Here is a 12,034-nt window from a genome sequence, read left to right on the forward strand (position 1 = left end):
AAATGGTATACAATCCATAATCAGAGTTTGAGTTGCAAATACTAACTGAGCTGGTTGCTACTACCCCTAACATAAAATGTAAAATAATTGGTTTAACAGGAGTCAAAATAATGCTGTGGAAATGAAATCATAGCAGACTATTTTCTGTTTGAACTTATGCAGTATACTGTTGTGTGATGGTCAGTATTATGTGTCAACTTGTGTAGTTTATACTACTGTAATATAAGGTATTTTGTAGATGTGGTTAACATCTATGATCAGGTACTATCAGTAAAGATTATCCTTAATGATGTGAGCAGTTTCATCAAAGTTGAAAACCTTAAGAACAAAACCTGAGTTTTCCCAGAGAACAAATCCTGCCTAGGCATCCAGCCTATCTGCAGAGCCTACCATTTTAAGGTCAAGACTGGAATGTCAACCCTCTCTGAATTTTCAGCTCAGCCTGCTTACAGATTTTGGACTTGCCATGCCTTAGAATTGCCTGAGCCAATTCCTTAATAAATCTCTCTTCTAGTTCTCTCAGACACTCTCTCTCAAGATAGATATCCTATTATATTATACATACCTATATCATACATTATAATTATTTAGGTATGTTTACACATTTACATATTTATAATATAATATGCACATATCTAATATACTTACCTGTTATATATATATATTCTATATTTAATTTCATAGCTACATATATATGTTTATCTGGAGACCCCTAACATAATCCAGCAAGCACAAATCTGTTCTCTATTTCCATTGTTTTATAATTTTATCATTTCTAGAATTTTATATGAATGGAATCATTTTATACTAACTTTTGAGTTTGGGGGGTGTTGTTTTTGTTGTTGTTTTTGTTTTGATTGTTTTTGTTTTCTTACTCATTACAATTATCTAGAATTTCATACAGTTTGTTATACCTATTTATACAGTTTGTTATGCCTATCAATACTTTGTTCCTTTTTGTTGCTGAGTAGTATTCTATGGTGTAGACATAGCACAGTTGATCATCTTACCCACTCAAGGACATCTGGGTTTTTTTCGGTTTGAGACTATCATGAATAAATTAGCTATGGATATTACTGTACACATAACTGTGTGAACATAAATTATTTCTCTGAGATAAATGTTAAAGACCCCAATTGTGGGCTCATATGGTAGCTACATGTTTAGTTGAGTAACAAACTGCCTACCTGTTTTCCAGAGTAGACTTCTCATGCTGCATTTGCATGGTCAATATAAAAGTGATCCCGTTTCTCAGTATCCTTGCCAGTGCTTGGTGTTGTCAGTATTTTCTTCAGTTTTATTGTAGTTGCTCTGATTGGTTTGTAGTACTGTCAGAATTTGGATATAATTTTCATTTTTCTCAATTGCTAATGATGACAAACATCTCTTTATGTTCTGATTTGTCATCTCTACGCCTTCTCAACTGAGGAAGGCTGATTCCACTCACTTGTACTTTGTCAAAATTATTTTAGCTATTCTAGTTCTTTCACTCTCCATATAAGTTCTAGAATGATTTTGTCTAATTTACAAAGTATCTGGCTGGGATTTTGATAGTAATTACAGGAAACTTACATGTGAATGTGGGAGAAATTGACATATTTATTCTGTTGAATCCTGCAATTCTTTTTTTTTTAAATTATTTATTTATCTATTTGACGGAGAGAGATCACAGGTAGGCAGAGAGGCAGGCAGAGAGAGAGAGAGAGGAGGAAGCAGGCTATCCGCTGAGCAGAGAGTCCAACATGGGACTCGATTCCAGGACCCCGAGATCCTGACCCGAGCTGAAGGCAGAGGCTTAACCCACCGAGCCACCTAGGGGCCTGAATCTTACAATTTTTTAACACAGTCCATATTTCCATTTATTTAGATTATCTTTGATTTCTTTCATCAGAATATTTTGGTTTCAGCAAGTGAGCTCTATATGTTTTATTAAATTTAAAACTGTTTTTCATGATAGTATATAGCATTCTAATTTCCCTTTTTGTGTCCATGTACTTATTGCTAGTATGTAGAAATATAATTGCTTTTGTATGTTCATCTTAAAATACACGGAAACCTTACTAAACACATTTATAAATATTAGGATTTTAAAATAGAAGCTTTGAGACTGTCTACATAGACAATCATTTCAATAACAAATGTACTTAGTTTTATTACCTCCTTTTCAATCTGTATACCTTTTGAATATTTTTGTCCCTTAACTTCATTCAACACTATGTGGAATAAAAGTTGAGTCAGTAGACATCACTGCCTTGTTTATGCTCTTAGGGGAAAAAACTTGAGTCTTTCACCAGAAGTGTGATGTTAATTGTAAGGTTTTTCTCCAGATATTCTTTATCAAGTAGAGAAAGTTCTCTCTATACTGATTTGTGATTTTATCATAAGTGGTTGTTAAATTTTTGTTGAATGCATTCTTTTCATATGTCTATGCATATGTCTACACATATGTCTATGCATATGTCAAATGCATATTGATTGATATGATTAGTGCTTTTTCTTTCTTTGACTATCAGTATAGATTATATTAATGTTTGAATACTGAACCAGCCTTGCATACCTGGAACAAACCCCATGTGTTATGCTGTATAATTCTTTTTATATATTACTGAGTTATATTTGCTAATATTTGTCAAGGATTTTTCTGTCTACATATGTAGGTTTTCTGTTTGTTTTTCATACTGCCTTTGTTAGGTTTGTATATCAGGGAAATATTAAGTTCATAAAAAGAATTTGTACAAATCCTCTCCTCTTCCATTTTCTGGAAAAGATTGTGTAGGACTGATATTCATTCTTCCTTAAGTATTTGGTAGAATTATTTAGTGAGAACCTCTGGGCCAGGATAGTTTTTGGAGATAAAGAAAGAAAGAACATCAGAAACCACAAGTAACTGGCAAATATAAATAGACTACTTTATCCTCTTAAGTTATTTGAAAATATTTTCCAGTTAATAGCAAAAAAATATAGCATTGTATGACACAGTTTTCAGTAGGTGAGGGTGCGATATATACAAAAACATCAAGAGTAAAGTAAAAGGACATTTTGTGGTAAAGTTTCTACATTCCATTTGAAGTGGTAAAATGTTGATTCTAAACAGACTGAAAGCTTCAGTTCCTATATATAGTCTCCCTATAACAACAAATGGAAACAATACTATACATAGATATAGATAAGAACACAATATATAAATTAAAATGGAATAGTAAATATGATAATCAAAATATAAAAGTAGAAATAAATGTAAAACAAAGGAAGTAAAACAAAATGGTACATTTTATTTATGATACAAATATCAAAAATTACATTTAAATCATCTAAACACACAACTAAAAGACAGTGTCAGTCTATAAAAAGCAAGGCCAAAGTTAGGTACTTTAATGACTACTTATAATCCCATTTTTCTTACTCTTTCTCGTAGATTTTCCATGTTGTTTAATCTATATAATTTTTAAGGATTTTATTTACTTGAGTGAGAGAGAAAAAGCAAGCCAGTAGAGGGAAGAGCAAAAGTGGAGAGAGAGGAATGAGACCTGGTTTTGGCTCAGGTCAGGATCTCAGTATTGTGAGATCAAGCCCTGCATAGGCTGTGCACTCAGCCAAGTCAGATGCTTAACGGACTGAGCCACCCAGGGGGCCCAAGCTACATTATTTTATACCTTTCCCTGAATGCATTGTTTTTTAAAACTATAAAGATCATTCTTAAGGAGATATCTGCATGCCAAAAAATTAAACACTTTCTAATTAAAAAATAACTTTGTAACATCGAAAGAGGAAAGGAAGGAAAGGAAGAAGGAAAGAGTGGAGGGAGGGAGGGAGAGAGGAAGGAAGAAAGGAAAGATGGAAATAAATATAGAAAGATGTAAAAAGAAAGAAGGTAGAAAAAAGGAGAGAAAAATGAGGGAAGTTTCACGTCACTTTGATAGTTTTTGGATTTCTTGCTGACATGTTTATTTATTTATTTTTTTAAAGATTTTATTTATTTATTTGTCAGAGAGAGAGAGAGAGCGAGCGAGCACAGGCAGACAGAGTGGCAGGCAGAGGCAGAGGGAGAAGCAGGCTCCCCGCCAAGCAAGGAGCCTGATGTGGGACTCGATCCCAGCATGCTGGGATCATGACCTGAGCCGAAGGCAGCGGCTTAACCAACTGAGCCACCCAGGCGTCCCTGACATGTTTATTTTTAGCTGATGAAAATATACAGAATATATTTTTTCATCAAATGTAAAACAAGTGTCAATATAGAATCACAGTGCTCCTTGTGTAAAGAATTTGAGGACAAATATTTCAGAACAATTCTGCTGGAAATTAAGTCTCCTAGTCTTTCTTCATCTGCTAATGTCTCTATGTCCTTATCCTGAAAAATATTTTAACTGATTATAGAATTCTGGGTTGCCTATTTTTTTTTTTTCTTTAAGCATTCTAAAGATGTTATGTCATTTCCTCCTGGTTTCTATAGGATTCTGGTCTTATTCTCCAGCCTAGGTCTGATCATTACCTTTTCTACTATCTCAAGGCCTTCTTTTGCACTTTTTGTTTCCTTTGTTTTGATCACTATTAATTTTTCTGGGACTTGGCGCTAATTTCTTCTCATCATTCAAGTATTCAAGTATTCAGTTATCACCTATTGAGTAAAGTCTTCCCTGACTACCTTATCTGAAGGAATTTTCATTCCTATCACTTTGTTTTGATGCATTACTTTTAGAATACTTGCCTGAATTTTAAATTATCTTACTCATCATGTAATAATAGATTTATTGTCTCTCCTCACTTGTGAAATGTGCATGTTATGGGAGGGAGACCCTTGTCTAACCTAAGTTCTAGATTCCTAATCACCTAAAAAACTTCTAGCACTGTATATTCTATTAAAAGTAAATGGGTAAGGGGCACCTGAGTGGCTCAGTTGCCTTAGAGTCAGGTCATGATCCCAGGGTCCTGGGATCCAGCCCAACAGGGGGTTTTTCTGCTCAGTGGGAAGTCTCCTTCTCCCTCTCCTTCTGTTCCTCCCCCAACTCATGTTCTCTTTCTCTCTCTCAAATAAATAAAATTAAAAAAAAAATAAAAATAAATGGATAAAATGAATATAATATAAATATATAAACAAATTATGAGGTGCCTTGTATATCCTATTAAGGAGTCTGGAATATTCTTTTTTTGTAAAATGGCAAATGATCAAAATGAAATGATGTTGCTAAAAGATAAAATTGTTCTGTAATAATTATTTTAGCAGTGTGGAGCATGCAATAGAAAGAGCAAGTGTATGGTCACGGAAATATAAGAAATGTTGCTTATATATATTTGCACAATACTGGATGCTTTGTTAGTTCTCTATAATCATTAGTTATCTCTATTAATATTTCAGATAGAAAAACTGACTTTGCTTAAGCATTTATGTGGGTAGAATTTTCTCTGGAGAAGTAGTAACATTTGTCATAGGTAATTATTTGTCTTTAATTAAATTGCCTTTGAGGGCATTTCCTAAACCTATGTGTCTTGGGACACTGAAGCTGTGGGGCAAGACTAGAGTTTACATCAACTTTTAAAAATTCTTGTAGTTAGGGGCGCCCAGGTGGATCAGTTGGTTAAAGCCTCTGCCTTTGGTTCAGGTCATGATCCCAGGGTCCCGGGATCGAGCCCCGCATTGGGTTCTCTGCTCAGAGGGGAGCCTGCTTCCTCCTCTCTCTGCCTGCCTTTCTGCCTACTTGTGATCTCTGTCAAATAAATAAATAAAATCTTTAAAAAAAAATTCTTGTAGTTAAATATATTTCTAAAATATTAGTTTGGACAACAATAAGCTACGTTTTTAAAGCTGACCATTATGGGTACTTTATATGTTGATACTTAATGTAAATCTTCAAAAAATGGTGCTTTATGAAGAATTTCTTAAACTCATTTAGCCATTAACCCTTCTCTACTTCTGACTTGTTATAACATTATCATTTTGAGGGACACCAGTAGTAGTTGGAGAAATGTTGCTTCAGAATTTTAAGTGTTTAACTGTACTAAGTCAGACGGAGAAAAACAAATACCATATGATATCATTTATACGTGGAATCTAAAAAATGCAAAATATGCCAAAACAAATAAAAAGCTCACAGGTACAGAGAAGAGACTGGTGGCTGCCTGAGGTGGGGGATAAGGTATGGGTGAAATAGATGAAGGGAGCCAAAAGGTGCAAATGTCCGGTTACAAAATAAGTAAATCCTGGGGTTGTCATATACGACATGGTGACTACAGTTAATAATACTGTACTGTGTATTTGAAAGTTGATGAGAGTAAATCTTAAAACTTCTCATTACAAGAAAAAAATTATAACTATGTATGGTGATGAATGGTAATTAGACTTATCGTGGTGATGATTTTGTTGTATTCAAATATCCAATCACTATGTTGTACACATGAAATCAATGTGTTATAGGTCAATTATACATCAATAAAAAATGAAAACAAAAAAATAATTTTAAGTGTTTACATTGAGCTAAAGATTATATATCTTGGGTTCATCTTTTAGGGGAAAAACATGTTTTTCTAGAATTCTGGAAATTTTGGTTTAAGGTTTATTTCATCTTTTTCAGCCTTGATGTAATTTCATCACTGTTATGTAGACTGGATTTTACTCAAATTTATATGATATTTTATGAAGTGTTCTGTTGTACTATTATAATAATGAATGTTCTGTTAGCTAACATAACATTAGCTAACATGTTATGTTAGCTAACAGAACATTCATTATTATAATAGTACAACAGAACACTTCATAAAATATCATATAAAAACTGATTTTTTTGACCTTTAGAAGTGTTCAACTGAAACTTCTGTAGTATTTTTTTTTTATTTAACTACATAGGCTTTTGTTTAATTGCTACTCAACATTACCCAAAATTTCTTCTCCTTTTACAATTGCCTCTCAATTTAGAAAGTATATTTCAATGTTCATTATTGAAACATACTGATTTATATTTGAAATTTGAATTTTTAAAAGATTTATTTATTTTAGAGAGAGAGAGAGAACAACCCAGGGAGGGCAGAGGGAGAGAGAGAGAAGTACAAGCAGACTTCCTGTTGAGCATGGAGCCTTGATCTCAGGACCCTGAGAGCATGACCTGAGCCAAAACCAAGACTTGGATGCTGAACTGACTAAGCCACCCAGGCATCCAGAAAATTGAATTTTCAATGCTGACAAAAATCAAATATAAGATAAATTAAGTTAATTTATTTTGTTTTTAAGATTTTCTTTATTTAAGAGAGAGAGGAAAAAAAAAACAAGTGCGGGGAGGGCCTGAGGGAGAAGCAGACTTCCTGCAGAGCAAGGAGCTGGACTGGGGACTTGATTCTAGGCCCCTGGGATTATGACTGGAGCCAAAGACAGATGTTTAACCTACTGAGCCACCCAGATGCCCACAAATACAGTTTATTTTTAAACTTTCATTCAATTGTGTTACTATCATTCACATTTTCTACTTAAATCAAATGGAATAATTAACCCATTCATAGAAATATAATACTATAATTCAGGGATGTTTTATTTCTTCCAGTTCAAAGAAGTAAAAAACTATTGAAATAGATGCAAGTGAACCCAGGTATATAACTTTAAAGACAGCTTTGTGATCAATCCTTAATGAGAAAGATTTTTCAACCATACAGTTAAACATTTCTTCAGAAAGCAGATTTATTTGTTTTGTATACTTTATTTAACATATAGAATAAGTTAGGCTATAACAGAGACAAACTCTTTAAGTATAAAGTAATGCTTCCTCTGTTTTTGTGAGATAATATTGACTACATTAAGAACAAAGGGTAAAAAATTAAAAAAATGAACAAACAAAAAACACTGATTCAAAAAATATATGCACCTTTACATTTATTGCAGAATTATTTATAATAGCTAAGATACAGAAGCAACCCCAGCATCCATTCAATAGATGAATGGGTAAAGATGCGAGGCATAGGGACACACACACACCACACCACTGTAATATTACTCAGCCATACAAAAGAATGAAACAGTGCCATTTGCAACAACATTGGTGGACCTAGAGGGTATTATGCTAAGTAAAGTAAGTCAGACAGATGAAGACAATACCAATGATTTCACTTATATGTGAAATCTAAATAAACAAATGAATAACCAAACAACCAAAAAGGAAAAATAAACCTATTAGTCTTCAAGTCTCAAGTAATTTTGTTTAAATTCTTCTGATTGAAAACCAAAAGCCAAGGTTTATAAACAGATTACCTTCATCACTATCACTTTAGAGGAAAGATTTCTTTGAGGTACAGTTTTTTTAAGTGAAACTGATATATTCAGTGCAGATACTGTCCATCTTTTGGACTAAGTATTTGAGTCTTGAAGTATATACATATATAGAATGTGCTGTAATCTCAGATCTTACAATATGAAAATGTTATAACATGATCTTATAACATGAAAATGAGATAGCTATATAATAATGATATAATAATGAGAAAATCTCTCACCAGATGACACCAGTCTGGAAAACTTAGCTCAGACATGATTTTAATCAAAGAATTACTTTTCTCTATATGGAAAGAATATCTTCTTGGCAAAGTGGGCATTTTTCAGAAAGCACAATAGCATATTAAAAAAAGAAAAGTACAACATAAATCAGATACCAGATCAACAGACATAAATTTAAAAGGGCCAACAGTGACAGTTTTATTTTCTGTATATCTTTTTTTTTTGTTAAGATTTTATTCAGTTATTTGACAGAGATAGACACAGTGAGAGAGGGAACACAAACAGGGGGAGTGGGAGAGGGAGAAGCAGGATTCTGCTGACCAGGGAGCCTAATGCAGGGCTCAATCCCAGGACCCTGGGATCATGACTGAGCTGGAGGCAAACGTTTAATGACTGAGCCACCCAGGCATCCCCAAATATATATTTTAAGCCTGAAAGAAAATTACATTATAGCATGGATTAATACTTTAACCTCAGTTATAAAAGATAAATCTCTGTGTGTTTAATTATTATAAGTCTTTAAATTAATTGAAATGAACTTAAAGATTTGTATAAATTAAAGCTTGGTAATTCTAATTAACACCCTGCATCATTAAACCAATATTTCCAATATTGAACCAATATTTCCCCTATTATGTTAAAGACTAGTTCGGCTGTTTTAAGATTAACTAGGATATATGAAGACCTATTTATGATTTCTTTTTTCTTGACTTTTCTTATAACATGTCCATGTTAAATAACCATTTTATACTATACTTTCTCCTGCATAGATTCCTTTTAAATTACACAAGCTACTCATAAGGAGAAGTTTGCATGTCAGAAAACAATGTTTTCCCAAAATAATAACTAGAAAAAACTGTGAAGAAGAAAGTTTAAGGGGGGGATCTGGGTTTTGTCAGTTGGTTGGGAATCTGCCTTTGCTCAGGTCATGACCCAGGATTCCCTGGATTCAGTCCCCAGTCAGGCTCCCTGCTCAGCAGGGAGTCTGCTTCTCCCGCTGTCCCTCACCCCTCTCATTCTCTCTCTCTCTCTCTAGTGTGCTTTCTTTCTCAAATAAATAAAATTTTAAAAAAAGAAGAAGAAAGTTTAAGGAACTGAGCTCTTCAAGAGTGATACATTCAAAAACTGCCTGACCTACTATGCAAATATTTCTGAGAAAGCAGGGAGTACTCAGATGTCCTAAGCTCAGTTTTATCCTAAGAAAGGTGTTTGGGTTATTAAAACATCTGAATGTGAATTTAAGATGATTTAGAAGATTGAAAATTTTTGCATATCATGTCAGGTTGTTATTTCAAACAGTGCCTGCTAAGGAGCTGATAAACATAATTTTATTCCATTATGCTATACTCTCTGTATTTTGGAAATGTCTGCCATAAATTTATGATTCTGGAGAAAATTCCATAATTTACAAAGTCCATGGTGCTGATAGTGTCTTTTTTTGTTTGTTTAGGAAATAAATTTACTTTTCAGTTGAAGCTGTCCAATAGTAGGAGGACTATTAGAATAACAATTATAATTTTGCAATTTTATTTCAAGCTATAGTATGTCTGGATATAAGATTATATAATATTTAGATAACATATATATGCATACACTCATATATGCATAGATTATATATATACATACACATAAGCTTATGTGTGTATATTCAATTTATTATTTATGAGTAATATGTTAGATACTATAGGTATAAAAGTCATCATTTTAAACTTTCAGCTAAAGAAGATGTTACCTCCTTGCAGAAAGCATAATTTTGGAAATTTTATGATTAACATGATTAACATATGATTGAAAATCCAGATCACATGAAAGAGGGTTTTTCCTCTTAAGCCTTTTAAGTAAAATGATCACAGAATTTAACATTGATTTCTATGTATTATTCAACTTCTCTGCAAACTGTCTCATTATGTATAGTTTCCCAACTTAAAATTAAATGCCCATGGGATCCAGGACAGCTTACTATTACAAAAGCAAAACTGGCACCAAAGGTATTTCCTTGATTTTACAAATGCACAAAATGAATGACAGATGATTATGTATTTTGATACTTGTAGCTACAAATAAAAGAAAATCCAACTCCAAATGGGCTGTTATCCTCACATATCTATAATTGTAGTAGGAGCAATGGCTCCAGAATTGTCTGATTTAACAGATCAATGATATTATCCATGACCTAGTTTCATTCTTTTTTTCCATTTTGCTGTCTTAAGTTCTGGCTTTATATCAAGATGGCTACAGTATTTTCAGAATTCATAACAAGCTTGATACTATCCAGAGAAAGAATAGAAAATGTCTCTTTCTCTGAGACTCTCTTGCACCTCATTGGCCAGAACTTAATTATCTGCCTATCTCTGAACCAATTACTGTCATGACAAATGAAAATATTCTTGGACAAATGAAACACCCTGCTGAAACTGGGTTAGAACTTACCTAAGGCACAGGACTGAAGAGGGGAAGGTTAGATATCTGAACAAAATGGGTTTCTATTCTGGAAAAGGAGAGAATAAATGCTGTGTAGACAACTTCCAAAGTCCACTACTGAAAGATTCTTGAGACACAGTGCAAGTGAATTAAGGTGATATAATTGCTAATGGGTTCAGTAATTTTATATTTTAAGGCACTTAGAGATAATTTGAAGAGGTAACTGTGAACGTCTATTGAATACGTATGGCAGGATACAAGCCAGGAACATGAAAATCATGAAATACTATATTATAGAAAGGTCATCAGATAGCTAAAAATTTGGAGTTCTATAGATCCTGGATATCAACCTTTTGTCTGTATGGTCATTTGCAAATATCTCCTCCCATTCCGTGGGTTGCCTCTTTGTTTTGTTGACTGTTTCCTTTGCTGTGCAGAAGCTTTTGATTTTGATGAAGTCCCAAAAGTTCATTTTCGCTTTTGTTTCCTTTGCCTTTGGAGACATATCTTGAAAGAAGTTGCTGTGGCTGATATTGAAGAGGTTACTGCCTATATTCTTCTCTAGGATTCTGATGGATTCCTGTCTCACGTTGAGGTCTTTTATCCATTTTGAGTTTATCTTTGTGTACGGTGTAAGAGAATGGTCGAGTTTCATTCTTCTGCATATAGCTGTCCAGTTTTCCCAGCACCATTTATTGAAGAGACTGTCTTTTTTCCACTGTATATTTTTTCCTGCTTTGTCAAAGATTATTTGACCATAGAGTTGAGGGTCCATATCTGGGCTCTCTACTCTGTTCCACTGGTCTGTGTGTCTGTTTTTATGCCAGTACCATGCTGTCTTGGTGATCACAGCTTTGTAGTAAAGCTTGAAATCAGGTAACATGATGCCCCAGTTTTATTTTTGTTTTTCAACATTTCCTTAGCGATTCGGGGTCTCTTCTGATTCCATACAAATTTTAGGATTATTTGCTCCAGCTCTTTGAAAAATACCGGTGGAATTTTGATCGGAATGGCATTAAAAGTATAGATTGCTCTAGGCAGTATAGACATCTTAACAATGTTTATTCTTCCGATACAAGAGCATGGAATGGTCTTCCATCTTTTTGTGTCTTCTTCAATTTCTTTCATGAGTGTTCTGTAGTT

The sequence above is a fragment of the Lutra lutra genome, chromosome 4 (genome assembly GCF_902655055.1).
Source record: "Lutra lutra chromosome 4, mLutLut1.2, whole genome shotgun sequence".
In the NCBI taxonomy this organism is placed as follows: domain Eukaryota; kingdom Metazoa; phylum Chordata; class Mammalia; order Carnivora; family Mustelidae; genus Lutra; species Lutra lutra.